At 44.5% G+C, this 18,253-nt stretch overlaps 1 protein-coding gene across 1 annotated transcript in view; it reads right to left on the bottom strand.

Moving 5' to 3' along the window:
* Positions 1–18,253, bottom strand: part of LOC126995645 (uncharacterized) — a 157,432-nt gene that overhangs the window by 120,333 nt on the left and 18,846 nt on the right. Inside the window, exon 2 of the mRNA XM_050855383.1 lies at positions 12,772–13,222. The gene's annotated coding sequence lies outside the window, so the exon portion shown is untranslated. The remainder of the gene's footprint in view (positions 1–12,771; positions 13,223–18,253) is intronic.

Genomic DNA, 18,253 nt, shown 5'->3' on the forward strand with positions numbered 1-18,253 from the left:
TAAAGAAATTAAGGAAGGACAAAATGAAGTGAATAAATAGGTGAAGAAAGAAGGAAGGAAGGAAGGAAGGAAGGAAGGAAGAAAAGAAGGAAGAAGGGAGAAGAGAAAGGAAAGGATGCCAGAATAAAAAGAAAAAAAAAGAAACGAACAATGACGCGAAAGAACGACAGGAGTAAAGGCGGAGGGATAGAAGACAAGAAGGAAGGAAAGGAGGAAGTAAGGAAGGAAGAGTCAAGTAAGATGAAGGAGACGTGAGCAGGGCCGTGTGTCTGCCACTCTGCCTGACGATGGAGGAAGGAAGGTAGAGAGGGAGGGAGGAGGAGAAAGAGGAAGAGAGTCAGAGGGAGGGAGAGACGAAGAGGGATGAGACAGGACAGAGTTCGTATATGCCTCCTTTATTACCGGTTCCCCTCCAACACCTCCTTCACCTCCTTCATCTCCTTTCTCCTGCACCACCAGCAGCCTCACATCACCCGCCAACATCTCTCTTTTTTTCTTTCCTTTTTTCCTTGTTTTATTTTTATTTTCTTGTCTTTCAACTACCCGTTTTTCATCACAGCTATCGCCTTCGTGTCTTCTATTTTCACACCTTCAGTTTTCATCTTAACCCTAATCATTGTTTTCACCTTCATTTCCACTTTCACCTCTTCCATTTTCACTTTTTTTTTAACTTTCACGCATGTTACTTTCCCCAGTACCTTTCCTTCAATATATCTCCTCGTTCTCATACTTGGTGGCTGTTCTATTACAAGTTCTTACTCCCAGCGTTATTACTTCCCTACCTGCCTACCTGTTCACTTGCCCGCCTGCCTTCATATCTAATTGTTTTGCACTCTGTCGTAATGCTTCACCTGGACAATGATATGAAACCCACGCCCTTGCTCTTGCCTCTCTCCTCACTTACCTACCTTCCATCTTCACCTGTCTAGCCTTTGCCTCATACTGTTTCACCTGTACCATATGACTCCTTAATACCTGTCCGGCTACCTGCCCACCTGTCACCTCCCTCTTACTCAGCACAACAGGATATTTTACCTTTACCTTGAGAGCACACCTGCATACTTGTCCACCTGCCTGCTTGCCTGCCTACCTGTCCTTCCACCTGCCTGTCACCTCACTCCAGCTCAGCGCAACGCAATACATAACCTGAACCATAAGAGGACGTCGGCTCACACTCTCTCTGGGTTGAATATACACCTGTTGGCCCCGTGTAAGATGTCACTTCTCACCTCCATCACGCCTCCTCTTGTCTCCTTCACTCTCCTTCATTCCGCCTCCTCATCCTCCTCCTCCTCCAGCAAGATCATCCTTAAGCCCTCCTACGTTTTCTTAAACTCGACTTATCCTTTGCACGCCACCTCCTGCTTCCTCCTTCTCCTCCTCCTCCTCCTCCTCCTTCTCCTCCTCCTCCTCCTCCTCCTCCATCCTTCACGCCTTCCTCCCGCCCCCCTTCCCGCCTCCTCCCGCCTTTACAGAAAGTCTCTCCATGCATTACCATCATCACCTTCACTATTATCATCTTTATCATTCTTTTTCTTATTATCGACAAAACCCAGGAACGACCACATAATTAACCCCCATCAACGCCACCTAAGCACCATCATCACCACCATCATCATCACCACCATCATCACCACCACTATTATATACCATTTCTTATCACTCTACCCTCACCATCACCACCTCTCTCTCCTTTCCCTCACCACCCTCACCACCACTGCCATCACCATCACCTAATCCTCTTCTCCTACACCACCACATCATCACTACATCACCATCCCAATCCACACCATCCACACATCACTACCATCACTACCAACAACACCCTCATCACCACCACCACCACCACTCACCATGATAGTCTTGAGCCCTTCGAGAAATCTTATGATAATGCAATTTTTAAAGTGTTAAGTCGTATTTTTCAGCAGCTTAATGTTGCTTAAGGAAACTCTCTAAGTGGGTTGTGAGGGTGAGGAGGTGCGGGGGGGGAGGAGGGAGAGGAGGATGGGGGAGAAGGTGAGGAGGGTGCTGGGGGAGGGGGAGTGAGATTGTTCAAGGGGAAGAGGAGAGAGATGTGTGATGGCCATGGAAGGATGAGATCTAGGAGGAAGAAGAAGTGAAGAAAGAGGAGGAGGATGGAAAAGGAAAAAAAAAGAAGAATGGGGAGGATGAAGCGGGATAAATAAAGGGAGAGGGAGAGAAAGTTACTATGGAGAAGAGGTGGAGGGACTGGGGAGGGATAGATGATTGTAGAAGAGGAGGGAAAGGGAAGGGGAGTGCTTAGGGAAGTGAGGAAGGTAGAAGAGATGAAAGGGGAGATGACTGGGGAGATGGTGACTTGGGTAGCATGAAAGGGGAGTATGGGAAATAGGGAACGAGATGACTGGAGATGGAGTGGCGAGGAGAAAGAGGAGGAGGAGGAAGAGGCGACACTGATGGTGCAGAAGAGGAAAAAAAGTAAAGGAAGGGAGAGGGAGGGAAAGTTACTATGGAAAAGAGGTGGAGGAACTGGGGAGGGGAGGATGACTGGGGAGGAGAAGAGGAGGGAAAAGGGAGGGAAGGTAATTGGGAAAGTGAAGAAGATGGGGAGATGAAAGGGGTGAGAACTGGGGAGATGGTGACGGAAGGGGACGTGGTGACTGGAGAGGAAGCAGTGAGGAGGAGGAAGAGGACGAGGAGAGGGAGGAGGCGAGACTGATGGTGCAGAGGAGGAAGAAAGATTAAAGAACGTCGAAAGAAGTCCTCGTGGGGAAAGGTTGACAAGGATTGACAGGATGGCGTAGTGGTGAGGACAAGCAGGTCGGTATTCTCAGAAGCTTCCTCCCCCCCCCCCTCCCCCCTCCATCAACTACCTCCAAAGGCCGAAAAGGAGATTAACCAGGTTCTCAAGTGGGTTTTTTTTCACATTCACGGTGCAGAAGCCTTGTCGAAAACCACCAAGGTCATACAACTACCCTTTGAAATGTTTACTACTCCTACGAAAGCCTTGTCGAATGTGTGTCCTTGGGCGCCGTCAGTGTACATACAGGGAGGGTGAGGCAAGGCAGACAGACTCTTGGCTGCTTGGTATTAATAGGATGAAGATTTGCTGATGAGGGTTGACTGGAAGGCGCGGAAGCAAGGACAAATGAGAATCGACTGGATGGTGTGGAGGCAAGGACACAGCAGGACAAAGATGTAATTGGGGAGGCGGTGGCTGAACAGATAGCGAGACGGCCCCGCGTTCAGGAGGACGCGAGTTCAATCTCCGACCGGTGCCACCAAGCTGGGATTTTTCAGCCGCCGCCGAGTGGCTTAAAACTACCCACATGCTGTCCAGAAGACTACCTATCAACCCGGACTCTAGATTCTAGGATTAAAGATGAGCTCCGGGAGGGCACCATGAGCCAATGCAAGATGGCGCCACTATAAACACTCGCCTGCGCCAGAACGGGCTGGGCCGACCATCAGGCCCCACCGGGAAGAAGCCTTGGACCGACCATCAGGATCCACCGGGAAGAAGCCTACCGGCGCAATAGGCCAAGACGCAAAAAAAAAGAAAATAAATAAAAAAAAAGCAGGGGGAGAAGTAACACAGATCGGCCTCTTTAACTCGGCGGCTAAGTATTTATTAGATGAAGAACTAAGAACTAAGGATGGGAATTTTGGGAATTGTTGGGAATTGTCGGGAATTTTCGGGAACTTTGAGAATTGAGAAAAATTTACAAGTTTGTCTATGGCGCTCTTGGGCTTTTTTTTTTTTTTTTTCAAGGCTGTGGTTATTGTTGCCTCTTTAGACTTTATTATTAGGGGGCTGTAAGTGAATGTCCCTAACCCCGGTGGTGGCGCAGGTGGGATTGTTCAAGTGACGCCTATTGAGATTCATGTTGTCCCCCGGTTAACCTAACCTAACTTAACATAGCCCCAAACTGTTACTATAGGTCTTGACTCAGAAAATTAATTTAGGCTGCCTTACTAATGGGACTTTCTATTCAACAAAGTGAGGTCATTCTTTGTTGATTTATACCATAAGTTCCCGCATGTCATGTGTTTGAAGATATTCAAAACTTAACCTAACCTTACAAAACCCCAAACAATTACCATAGGTCTCGACTCAGAAAATTCATATATACTTCCTTACTAATGAGACTTTCAATACAACAAAGTGAGGTCATTCTTTGTTGATTTATACCGTAAGGTGCTGTCAGTCATGTATTTGAAGATACCTTAAACTTAACCTGACCTAACCTAACCTAATAAAACCCCAAACAGTTACTACTGGTCTTGACTCTGAAAATTTATATATGCTTCCTTACTAATAAAACTTTCTATACAACAACGTGAGGTCATTCTTTATTGATTTATACCATAAGTTGCTGGCTATCATGAGTTTGAATATGCCCCAAACTTAACCTAACCTAACAGGACTCAGAGAAATCATATATGCTTCCTTACCGACTGAGGTCATTCTTTATTAATTTGCGCCAGAAACTGTCGCCTATAATGTGTTTGAAGATGCCCTAAACTTAACCTAAACTAACAAAACCACAAAAGTTAGCATACGTCTTGACTCAGAAAAATGTATTCTTCCTTCCTAAATGAGACTTTCTATACAACACATTGAAGGCTTTCTTTGTTAATTTATGCTTTAGGTGTCTGGATATCGTGTGTCTGAGTTCCTTAAATTCAACCTAACCAATCGGAAAGACAATTATTGTTGCTTAAAGCTTTTTGATTAATAGTGATATTAACCAAAGTTGCTTTGTTTATTAATACAAATACACATGTGTAAAAATTTTGAAAATTCCCCAAAATTCCCATAATTCCCGGGCCCTGGAAATTCCCGGAAACTTTCCTTAGAAAGTTTTTATTTTTCCGAAAACTTTCCCACCCTTTGCAACCCTGAGCTGGAGTAAAACGAGAGCGAGATCATAAAGTCAAGGACGAGGACGCGAGCATATGGCAGAAAATAACGTCAATCAGCCTCTCTTTTATGGTGTTTATATGAGGAAACTTTTGCGCCGGTCAAGGCCAAACAGTGACGGCTGGAGATGAGTTGTTGACGTGGGAGTCTGTGACGCTGGCGAGGCGCGGCACACACGAGGAGAACGTCAGGCGAGTGTTTGGTTGAATCTTCGTTTATTTAGAGAGTGAAATCGCCTACCTTGATGACTCTCGTGAGCTTGAATGGAAATTATATTGAGAAGAAGGTTACTGATTTCACTCGCCTGCTAAATTCCTTCTTCCTTCGATTACACTCCTCCCTCTTTCTTCTTCATAGCAATATTCACCCCTTTATCACTATTTTATCATGTCTCCTCATCTATCTTCTGTTTCTTGTTCTTTTCTCACTTTTCGTGTCCTACTTTTTATTACTGTCTTCCCCTTTCCCCTCTTTTCCTTCCTTTCCTCTCTTATCTTCCTTATTTTATTATCCTTTTCCATATATCTTTATCGCTATCTATTCCATTACCCTCTTCTCCTTTTCTTTCTATTTTTCCTTATTATTCTTTCCTTTTCTTATCCTATTCTTCATCACGATCTCTTTTCCACTCTTCCCATCTTTCTCTATCTTCTCTTCCTAACCCTACCGTCCTTTTTCTTCTCAACATCCTATACTATCCCACTGCCCATCTTCCTCCTTATTCTCTCTTCGCTATCCCACCCTCCTGTCCTCCTCCTCCTCCTTCCCTTTCCTCACCCCTCTCTCTTTTATCCCATCCCTTGCCTGGTCACTCTGTCTCAAGCAGTAAGATAAAACAAACGCGAGAGTCTGATCTATTCTTAGCTGTGTGATCACCGCCGCAGGAATTTCATGGGAAGACTAGTATACCGCGAGAGTGTCACTGGTCTCGCCGAACTGCCCCGAGTCGTGTATTATTAAGAAAAGTGGATATCGGACAAGGCTCTATTTTCAGGGTAAGCTCGCCTCGTTAGGTTGATTTATGTGGCGGGTGGAGCGGCGCCTTCATGCACGACAATCCCTGAAATTATTAAGTGGAAAGTGTGCTGTAAAAGGAGAGGAGGAGAGTACGGGAGGGAAGTGAGGAAGGGGGAGGAGATGATAGGGGGAGAGGTGAAGGAATAGAGAAATGAATGGAGGAGGCGGCGAGGGGAAGGGAGAGGGAAAGTATGGTAAAGGAGGAAAGAAGGAGAGGATGGGAGGGAGGTGAGGAAGGGGGAGATGACAGAGGAGAGGTGAAGGCTGGAACACATGAATGGGGGGTGTGGGGAGTAGGAAAGTGAGGGGAGAATAGGCGGCGAGGAGGGTGGAGAGGGATCCACTTATCTCTCTCTGAAATAAGTAGAGAGTATGCTTAGGAAAAAAAAAATCTCTCTCTCTCTCTCTCTCTCTCTCTCTCTCTCTCTCTCTCTCTCTCTCTCTCTCTCTCTCTCTCTCTCTCTCTCTCTGTGGGAGTTAGCTATCGCGCACTAGTCATGGAGGGTTCCCAAAATGACTGCTTTGATCTCTGAAAAAAATATTTTTGGGAACTCGGAATGACTAGTGCACATTCCTTATTTCCCCCCTCCTTCCGCACAGAAGGTTCCTCCAGCCTCCGTCGAAGCACCTTGAAAGAATGAAGAATGGGGCTTGCGGCACCTCTCTCTACCTGTGTCCAGGTGGCGCTGCCAGCACCCTGCTCGATTGCTTCTCTCGACTGTTTCACAAGTTATTATTTGTTTTTTTCTAGTGCAGCCTAGACTCGTTATAGTCCAGAAGTTGGGATATTCGCCGTTTTTCTCTAGGCTTTATCGCGAGAGCGAGTATCCCTCTCACATTATAGCTATCGTGCACTAGTCATTCCGGGTTCCCAAAAATGGGGTTTTCAGAGATCAAGACCGTCAATCTCGCTGATGTGCAAAGTTCGTTATTTTTCCCGGCGAAGTCTTGCGGATCAACAAAGGCAGCGCGAGTTGTCTTATCGCTCTCAAAGAGCTAAACAAAAATGGATTAAAAATATTATAAAAAAAAAGTGATGAAGATGCACCATCGTGAAAAATTGAATAGCCTAATTATAGAGAAAAGAAGTAACTCATGAGAAAAATAGGGAAAAAAAGATGCAGCTATGAGAGAGAGAGAGAGAGAGAGAGAGAGAGAGAGAGAGAGAACTGACTGACTGACTGGCTGGCTGTTTTCGCTTCCCTTACTTTCCTTGCTCAACATCTGCTTGAGGGATTGATGTGACTGACTGACTGACTGACTGAACGATATCTCCAGCCACTGTGCCTCCCTTCCCCGTGCATTTATAAGCTTATAACTTTACTCTTTGATCATTTTTATTCTTGTAAACTCAGTATATCCTGTTTTAACCTCTCCCTTTCCCTCCCTCATTGCTTGCTTCCTCTCTTCTTCATTTCTTTCTTTTTTATCCTAATTATATGTATGTGTTCTGTTTTAACCCTCCTTCATCAGAGCTTGTTTTATCTTCTCATTTTTTTCCTTTTTCCTGCAAGTTTCTTTATATTTCCTGTTTTGATATCCTTTCGTCCCTTCTTTCAACTTCCTTTCTTCCTATTTCTCTTCTTATCCGTGTTCTTTCATACTGTCTACTTCCTTCTCCCTCTCACCTTCTCATTTCTCGTCCTTTCTCTTATATCTTCTTCTAATCTTCTTCTCAGCCTCCTTCCTCACTGTCTATCCCTCCTACCCTTCTTTTCTTCTATTCTTTATCTTCCCATATCCATAGCCTCCTCCTTCCATTCTTCCCATTACGTTCATCCCCACCTATATTCACCTTCCCTTCTGCTCCTTATCCCTAATTATCAAAGCCCCCCCCATACAGAGTCTTCCATAATGCCATAGTAAAGACGTATTCATCCCTTAATACCCATCTCATAACGCCCTCCATCCCTTTACACACGCGGTCTTAATAACTCATCCAACCTCTCCCTCTCCCATTCATGCCCTGGAACCCACCCTCACCCAGACACCTAGACGCACACAGCCACTTTCACCCGCATCTCCCTTCCCACCGTCACCCTATCACCCAGACACCCGTAACCACCGTCACCCACCACACCCCTTCACCTCCTTCACCCCTTAACCCCCCTTCCTTGCCCTACCATCCTTCCATTCGTCCGGCATCGCATTTCAGTTTCACCTCCCTGTAACATGTTATTCGATATCGACCTAGTAAGCATCCTGTATAATTCCACCCAGGCGTGTCTATAGCTCATCCTCCATCTCTCTTTCTCTTCCTTTTGATTTTTGTCTGTTGTGGGAACGGTGAGTAGCGGGCTCTTTTTTTACACTTTTTCTTGCCCTTGAGCCGTCATCTTTGTTGTAAAAAATAAAAAATAAAAAAAGTCTTATCCTTAATCACTCGTTCTCTCTCCCTCTTTCTCTCCGGGGTTTTTTTCCTCTTTCTCTTCCTCTTTCTCTTCCTCTCCCCTTTCATATCTTACATTAACTCAGTAAGTATCATCTCTTCTAACCCTTTCTAATTCCACCCAGTCATGTCTTTCACCTCATTCTCCATCACTCTTTCTCTTTTTCTCTCCGATCTTCTTTCTCTTTCTTTCTCTCTTCCTCTTTATATCTTAGGTCAATCCAGTAAGTATCATCTCTAACTCCACCTAGTCATGTCCTCACCTCATCCTCTATCACTTTCACTCTCTCTTTTTTCTCTCTTCGGTTTTCTTCCTCTTCCTCTTCCTCTTCCTCTCCCTCTTCATCTTCTTACATCAGTCGACTAAGTATTATCCCTTCTAACCCTCTCTCACTCTTCGGTTTCCTTCCTCTTCCTCTTCCTCTTCGGGTCAGGGTAATAATTTATGCCGGCGCTCCTTGTTGATGGATTTATTGCGCCGAGGCCACGCAGGAGACGTAATTAAGAGAAAGAGGATGGTGGGGGGCAGGAGGTGTAGGATATGGATATGCAGGGAGGGGTAAGGGAGGGTGGGGTGTGGGGGGAAGGAGGGAGAGAAGTAATGAAGTGTGTTGGTGGTGGTGGTGGTGTGGGAAGGGTAACAAAGGGAGTGTGGGGGGAGGTGGGGTGATGGGGGGGGGAGAGAGAGAGAGAGAGAGAGAGAGAGAGAGAGAGAGAGAGAGAGAGAGAGAGAGAGAGAGAGAGAGAGAGAGAGAGAGAGAGAGAGAGAGAGAGAGAGAGAGAGAGAGAGAGAGAGACTAATTAACCGACAGATAAACAAGCAAACTAACAAAATTAATAAAAAAAACATAAACACAGACACACATAGACAGACAGACAGACAGACACAATCACACACACAAAGCAGAACAGACTGACAAGAAACACAAAGACAGACAGACAGACAGACAGACACAATCACACACACACAAAGCAGAACAGACTGACAAGAGACACAAAGACAGACAGACAGACAGACAGACCTCCTACAAGCTCTATAACGTACTGCCTAACAACCCGTGCAGTTCGTTCAGTCAAGTGTGGCGGGTCGTTAACACTGCGCCCCTTGTTCGTCACCGTGTCGTACGTTACCTCACGACTCGGGGCATTCCTGAACAATTTAATTGGGCCAAGCTGAACGTGACGGCGATTGGGGGCTTTATTGCATTCCCCCTCTCGACAAGTCTCGTTAGCTCAGCCCTGCTTGTCGGAGTCGATCTCGATGACCTGTTTTGTCTCGTTATTAATCGACTGTTCATGAGGCCAAGTTTTTTTTTTACAACAAAGGAGACAGCTCAAGGGCACAAAAAAAAGGAACAATAATATAAAAAAAAGCCCGCTACTCGTTGCTCCTAAAAAGAATCCAAAGAGGTGGCCGAAAGAGGGGTCAATTTCGGGAGGAGAGACTTTTTTACTCCTCTCTGGCTGATAAACACTTTAGAATTATTAGTATACCCAGTCTTTAGTATCGATTCCTTATAAGCCTTAATACGCCACACAGCCACGCCTCTATCAAACACACAACACAGCCCCAGAACCTCGCCACGGAAAAAAGCATAAGATGTACAAGAAAAAGTCATCTCGGTCTGATAAACACATAAGATCCATTAATATATTTCTTCTTTGATACCGACTCAATATCTCACACCCAATCAACCAATAGACGCTCCAAATATGAACAAACCTTGATGAATCCGCAAGTAATGTATTCACCTCAAGCTAACATAAACAGACTACGGTACCATTTATAGATCTCGTCCTTTGGCACTCCAAGACTCAATTATATACATCAAGGCCCTCTACACCCACTTCCCACGTTACTAATCAATACAAGAAGACCGTAAAAGGAACCACATATACCTTCACCCCAAGCTGGTAAACACTTGATCTATTAATACTCTCTCCTCCCTTGGTCTCCACACTCTTTATGACCCCCAGCACGCCACACATCCACTTTCAAGGCAACTTACACCAACAAGCCGAGCGTCACACACTTCGGGAACGGAGGGCAAAAGGTCAGCCACGAGCCCAGTCCGCCCATTCACGCAGCCCGACGAGACCCAGCGCAGAGGTATATAGGACAGAGGTGGCGTTCTCGTGAGACTGATCATACAGAGGCATTCCAGGAAGCTTTTACACTCTGGAAACGTGTGCTGAAAAACTATACAGAGGACTTCCGAGGAATATGTATACGTACGTTGTCTCTGTATACACTGCGTCCGAGGTGAGTTGTTTGCGTGCTGTTGTGAGGACTGAAAAGGACGAGTATCAATATAATGCGATCGTAACTTTCATGCCTATATTGTTCCTCCTCCTCCTCCTCCTCCTTCTCCACTTCCGGGTACTCTCCTTTCCTCTACTCCTTTTCCTCCACCTCGTCTTTACTTTTTTTCTCCCCTTCCACCTCTTTCTACTTTCAATCTTGTTTTTTTTTTTTAATTTATTGCATTCTCCTCCTCCTCCTCCTCCTCCTCCTCCTCATCATCATCATCCTTTCCTTTTTTCTGTCCTGGGCTGTCCTACAGGCGCGCTGGAATCTAACTCTCTATTTTGTTACTTAGTGCTACATAGACAGTCTCTGGATCCTTCCATCCTTGCTTCCTTCAGCCTGGTGATGGAGGAAGGGGGGGGAAGGGATGCTAGGATGCTGCGTGTGAGCCGGCAGTAGACTCAGGAGCTTGCTTGTGGCCGCGCTCCGCAAAGTCCCTAACAGGATCAAAGGCTTTGCGGGACGAAGCTGGAGCCCGCTGCTTCACCCGCTAACGAAACCCGCGATGGAAACTAAACATTGCGACGCTCCAAGAACACGAGACCGAACTGACTGATTGTTGCTAACCAGGTCAGTAGGGTCAGATGGACTTGGTTGCACCCTGGACCTGACGGACGAGCGTGGGTGTTCGTGGGAAGCGGACGAGCATGTGCAGGAAGGTGTCGTGAGCTATACAGGAAAAAGGGAAAGAAATGTAGAAGTGACAGACAAGTGTGGATGTTCGAGGGAAGCAGACTGGAAACCGGACGCAGATAGGATGAAATTTGTTGCACTAGAGTAAAGAAAAGCAGACATGACAGACAGGCATGAATGTCCGTGGAATGCTGACGGGAATTCCTACCTCCTCCTCCTCCTCCTCCTCCTCCTCCTCCTCCTCCTCCTCCTCCTCTTCCTCTTCCTCTTCCTCCTCCTCCTCCTCCTCCTCCTCCTTCTCCTCCTGTGCCTTCTGTATTATTTTGTCTTTTACAAGTGACACCTCCTCCTTCTTCTCCTCCTCCTGCTCCTCCTCCTTCTCCTCTTCTGTATTCTGTATTATTTTGTCATTCACAAGTGTCACCTCCTTTTCCTCCTCCTCCTCCTCCTCCTCCTCCTCCTCCTTCTCCTTCTCCTCCTCCTCCTCCTCCTCCTCCTCCTTCTCTGCCTTCTGTATCACTCTGTCCTTCACAAGCGTCACCTCCTCCTCGTGATCGCCGTCAGGCAGGTGCTGGGGCAAGCTCGCTTTGCCGGTGATGTATCGCCGGAACAGCTTGAGGAAGGGGAAGGCCGCGGCCGGCGCCTCCGCCTCCCCCTCAGCGGGCAGCAGGCTCTTCACCACGCGCACTAAACTTGCAATCCCGCACAAGTACAATGTTGAGTGTGACAGGGTAGCAAGGATTCTAGACCCCACACCTCGGTTTGACAGGACTTTTTCTAAACTTTTTTAAATCTGCCTCAGATCTATACTCCATTTTGCAGATTAAACTCTAAGCTCCAGCACGTGTGAAACTATTGTCCCTTGTAGTGATCTTCTCTCGTGCCCTTCACCTCTTCACTCACGACGAAAGAGGGGCGGGGGGGGTGGGGAAGAGGGGCTTGCTCTCTGCTTGTCGTACGGCATCCAATAGGCCATATTGCCTTTTTAGTACACGCGCGTGCACACACACACACACACACACACACACACACACACACACACACACACACACACACACACACACACACACACACACACACACACACACACACACGCACACACACACACACACACACACACACACACACACGTCAACCTACCCTCGTCCATCACCATGAATGGCAAAACAACTTTCGGGCGTCTGAAGATAGACACGTCAAGGCCCGTGTTGTGACAGGTGTGTGTGTGTGTGTGTGTGTGTGTGTGTGTGTGTGTGTGTGTGTGTGTGTGTGTGTGTGTGTGTGTGTGTGTGTGTGTGTACTAAAAAGTTATGTGTATCTTTGTTATCTTTGCGTTGCTCGGTTTCCTTTAGATTTCCTGTTTGTTTCTTTAGTTTTTACAAGGTCATTCTGTCTCCTTCGTTTCTTCTTGATATCCACAGACCAAAGGAGACAACGAGACATTTAAATATATTACAACACAATACAAGAAAAGACCGACAGACAGAGAAATAGGCAAACATGTACATACGCAAATCTTACCTGGAGAGAAGTGTACCGATGCAGATGACAAAGGTGTTGATGATGGAGATGGCACACGTCACCAGGTGCTAATGAGCGACCACTCAGGTGTCATGCTCAGGAGGGGAGGGGTGAGAGTGAGTTGATGAGCAGGTTCTCACGCTCCTGCTCTTCCTGGTGTCGGTGGTCCCTCGCCTCTCCGGGAAGTAGAGAATAGCGGGAAGAGGAGGACCAGTGGGGAGAAGGAGGGCTGGAAGGAGGATCAAGGAGACGGGCGCTCAGCAGATGCGAAGCGAGGATAAATATTACACTGAAACTTCACACTTTTTTTTCTAAGTTAACTTCCTCGAGTTTACACTTTTCTTATTTCTCAGTTAGTAGACTTTCTTTAACAGATTTTTTTTTTCCTTTTTCTTTCTCTTCCTCTTCTTTTCTTTCTCCGGAGCTTTAACTTTACTTCTTATCTGTCTCGCTGTAGTAAAAGAGAAAAATAGTGTTAAGTGCATATATTGACATAAGTATTCAGTATTACACACAAAGATGTACGCGAAAACAAGATTAATGTGTGTTAAATATCCCTGTACACCTCCTCACACAAACGTTTTCTCTTACACTTCTCTACTTTATTCATCCATACAAATAACACACTAAGAGAATTTGAACGGCCGTGTACAAGAGTGGATGTGTTTATGAAGTCTAGTGATACAGGACGTTTTTTTACAGTAAAGGAAGCAGCTAAAGGGCAAAAACAATAAAACAAAACGAAAAATATATACCCGCGAAGCCCTGGTCCTATAAAATGAAATGGACATGAGTGGCCAAAAGAAGAGATATCAATTTCGGATGGAGAGGTGTCTTGGTACTCCCACCGGTGCCAGATTGTCGTACTCAGAGCATAGTATTTACCGGTTTCTGACGCTAACTATTGCCAAGAAACATCAGGATCAAACTCTTTTAACGATAACTTTAAATGAGTTTCGTTATTGGAGCCCAGAAGACAGTTTAAGGGTGAGAAGTCGGGAAATATAATCGGCTGAGTACGACAATCTGGCATCGTTGTCCGAAACCTTTGATGGAAGTAGAGCTGACCAAACGACTTGCTAGATTTACTCCTCTCGTGAACCACCTTACTCGTGAACCAACAGAATAGCTTACCGTATGTGGTTGATTTTGTTTCCACGGAGCATTGTTGTAATATCGTAATGTAAAAAAAAATCTATAGAGGGGAAGCCAGACGAAGCGGTTGAGGATAATTGAAGATTCGTGTAATTTTACGTGATTCCATTTTTATAACTTTCCCCAAAAAACTAATATGGATGGATAACGGTGGGATTCCTGTGTTCCTGTTCCTTTTTTTTTTTACAACGAAGGAGACAGCTCAAGGGCACAAAAAAAAGGAAACAATAATAAAAAAAAAAGCCCGCTACTCACTGCTCCTAAAAAGAATCCAAAGAGGTGGACGAAAGAGAGGTCAATTTCGGGAGGAGAGGTGTCCAAATACCCTTTTGTTCCTATACATTAGATACGTGATTATATTTATGACCTTCCTCCCAAACCAGTATTGATGGACCACGGTAGGATTCCTTTACTTATGTGCCTTTGTTCTATACATTTGATTATGATTTTTTTTTTTTTTACTTTATCCCAAAACTAGTAATGATGGATAACAGTGGGATTCCTGTGCTGCTGTGCGTCAATTCCTAAATCACTTTATTTACCCTACGAGAGAAAGAAAAATCATCGTCATTTTACATTTGGCTCATTTCATAATTTCATTTCTAAGCAAATGTTGATAGTTCACGGTGGGATTTCTATATTCCTGTGCCTCTGTTCCTATCCAGTCCTATTATACCACACAGAAACATGAAAGATAATGAAATGGGTTAAATTGATTCTCCTTTTAACTTCCTTTCTAGACAAATATTAATAGATTACGAATACTTTCCTATAGCATTGTGCCTTTGTTCTGTTCCTCAAGTACCCTAAAGCCAGGAATAGGAAAAGTCATAATATAATATGATCTAATATAAAAGAGTGAGTGGCTGAATGTTCATCTATTTCATAACACACTACCGGAATTAGTCTATCATAAAATAATATATCGTGATAGATAAATGAATATACAGAGCTATTTCGCAATAAAGAACGTTATTGAAAACATTAATACGCGTCATGTTTTTTTTCTTGTCATCATCATAAAAAGAATCTGATGTTAAAAAAAAAAAACAGGAAGCAATTAGGTGATGTGTGATACAGTAAATCGTTACTAAAAAATATAATTACATGTCATCTTTTTCCGTATCCTAAACCAAATATATTACTGAAATTATTCCATCATCAAACAAACTAGTGAAAAAATGGAAAGCACTAATGAGCTGTGCGGGACTAAATAAAGAGCCTTGATAAAACATTACTTATGACCTGTTTTATTCCTCCATTTTTCTTTCATATAAACAACATATACAACGAGACTTTAAACGGTCATAAGTTAACGTAATGGACGAGAATGGACGCGCACAAGAAGCAGTTTACTGACGTTGCTAACATTACTAAGAGATTGAGAGTGTGTGTGGGGGGGGGAGGGGCGTTCTCTTTTTCACTCTCTACTTTATTCATTCATACATACGATAATTTGAATGGCCAAGTACACGTGTTTACGAAGAGATACAGGACGTTGCTGCAAACATTAAAAAGAGGCTGTGAGGGGGGAGGGGGTAGGGGGGAGTCGTTCTCTCACACACTGCTCCACTTTATTCATCCCTACAATTAACACACTAAGAGAATTTGAACGGCCATGTACGAAGTCTAGTGATACAGGACGTTGCTGCAAACATTACTAAGAGACTGTGAAGGGGGGGGGGGAGGGGGGGATGTTCTCTTACACTACTTTCGTTCTGATAAATTCCCACACTACAAAAATCTGAACGGACATAGACGAGAACAGATACATTTACGGAGCAATATAATGATACGGAACGTTACTGAAATCATTACCGTCTGATTTTTTTTTTTTCCCACGTTTAGTTTTCATAATTTAATACTAACACGAGATAACCATAGAATAAATACCACGCAGAAGAATGGGTGGCTATAGGAAGCATCATAATAATACAGTACAGTGCTTTTTTTTTTTTTTTACAGCAAAGGAGACAGCACAAGGGCACAAAAAAAAGGAAACAATAAAAAAAAAAAAACGCTGCTCGCTGCTCCTGAACAATTAAAACATAACTCTTCGGTCTGACGTGTGAAAATGCACTGGCTACGAGGAGGGAGCTCTGCCGCTAAAGAGACCGCGGCTAAAAAACACTACTTCGTGACCTCTTTTCCTTTGCCCTCTCTACTCTTCGCGGCTGACAGTGATGGAGCAGCGGCCGCGCGCGTGGAGGAGCCCGATTAACCCCATAGCCGAGGGGGGTGGGGGAGGGGGCAGGGGGGGCGGGGGAAGGGGGGCTGAGGGATGTTTTTTAAAGGGGGATAGAGTTGGCTGGGGTGTGAAACGCTAATGGGGACACTCTCTCTCTCTCCCTCCCTCCTCCCTCCCCATCCCGTTGCTTCACCTCCCTCCCCCCCCTGCCCGGGTTTAGGTAGGTTATCTCTCGCCTCTTTTTGCTTCGCCTCATCCTCCTTAAGCCTCTCCTCCCTCTCTTGATTCCTCTTACTCCACCTCCTCCTCCTCCTCCTCCTCTTCCACTGTTTTGCATTCCTGTTTTATTCGCCCCGTTTCTCTCTGGTCTCTTTATCACAGCTCTCCTTTCTTTCATATCTTTTATATTTTTCTTTATTTATCGGTTGTAATTCACTTCCTCTAATACCTTTCACTCTTCTCTTTATCCTTTCCTTTCTTTTTATATTTTTTCTTAACCTTTCGCTTTTAATTCCTCTCTTCTAATGCTACTCACTCTTCTATTGATCACTCTTCTTTCTTTTTTCTTTTTTTCTGCTTTATCTCTTGTGTCTAATTCCTCTTCTTTAATACCTCTTACTCTTCTCTTTATCGCCCGACTTTTATCTTTTTTTTACTTTACCTCTTGCTTCAAATTCCTCTTCTCCAGCAATTCTCAGTCTCTTCTCTTTATCGCTCTCCTCTTGCTTTTAATTCCTTTTCCTCTAATACCTCTCACTCTCCTCTTTATCCCTACTCGTCTTTTTTTTATCTCCCACATTAAGGCTCTTTCTCTTCTCTTATTTCCCTTGTTTCTCTCCTACCTGTTTTCTCCTCGCTCACTTCTCCTTTCTCCTGTTTTCCCTTTTTATTTTGTACAGACTATTTTTAATTTTTTTTTGTGTACCCTTCCTTCCTTCTCTCTCTTTCTCTCTCTCTCTCTCTCTCTCTCTCTCTCTCTCTCTCTCTCTCTCTCTCTCTCTCTCTCTCTCTCTCTCTCTCTCTCTCTCTCTCTCTCTCTCTTTTTCTCTCTCTCTCTCTCTCTCTCTCTCTCTCTCTCTCTCTCTCTCTCTCTCTCTCTCTCTCTCTCTCTCTCTCTCTCTCTCTCTCTCTCTCTCTCTCTCTCTCTCTCTCTCTCTCTCTCTCTCTCTTTCTTATATTTCCTCCTCCTCCTCTCCTATCCTATCTCATTCCTCTTCTATATGTTCACTTAATGTCTCCCTCTTACATCCTTTTCCTCTCCTTCGTGACTCCTTCATTTGTTTTCGTATTTTTCTCCTATTTTCCTCCCCATTCATTTTCTTCTTTCTGTTCTCATTTTTCCATTCCTTTTTTTAGTCCATATTCTCCTTCTCATCTTTTTCTTCCAGTTTTCAATTTTTTATTCTTATTACAGGATGTTTTTTCTGGTCTTTCTAACTTCAATTTTTCGCCTCATACTTTTTTTTTCTTACACTCTTATATGTTTTCCTATCTCTCTCACCGCCTCTACTTTCTCCCCCTATTTTCCGTTTTCGAGTCCAATCTCTCGCAGCAGTATTCCAAGATTTCCCATATTAAGAGTTTTCAGATTTTATCCCAACTCAGAAACTACCGGCAACTTCTAAACTGATTTTCACCTTTATTAAATTCCTCATGTTTCCATTCCAATTACTTTTACCTGGCAACTTGCACCGTACTCTCACTAACAGATAAAATAGATATAGTGGATGTAGCCATTAACACCCTAAAGTTGTTAATTGGAAGTTAGAAGGGGACGGGATCTGGCTGGCATGCTGATACTGATGGAACCGATCTCAAGGGAGTGGCCAATAGAGGAAGGGAGAGCTTGTAGCGCGGCCATCTCTCTCGTATCTCTTCTTTTCTCCTCTTCCTGTCTTCATATCTCACAATTACAATCCTCTGATAATCGATAGCTTCCACAGCGAGAGTGTAACATTTCCTAACTCAACACATTTACTTTTTTTTCCTCTCTTCAGCAGCCATGCATTTCCTCCTCCTTGTCTTCTACTTCTTCTCCTCCTCCTCCTCCTCCTCTTCGTCTATGTCCCTCCTCTATTTGTCCTATACCGGTCCTCTTATCTCACTAATCTGATAAAGGGTAAGTATAAAATTTCCTGA

The sequence above is a fragment of the Eriocheir sinensis genome, chromosome 8 (assembly GCF_024679095.1).
Source record: "Eriocheir sinensis breed Jianghai 21 chromosome 8, ASM2467909v1, whole genome shotgun sequence".
NCBI classification, from domain to species: domain Eukaryota; kingdom Metazoa; phylum Arthropoda; class Malacostraca; order Decapoda; family Varunidae; genus Eriocheir; species Eriocheir sinensis.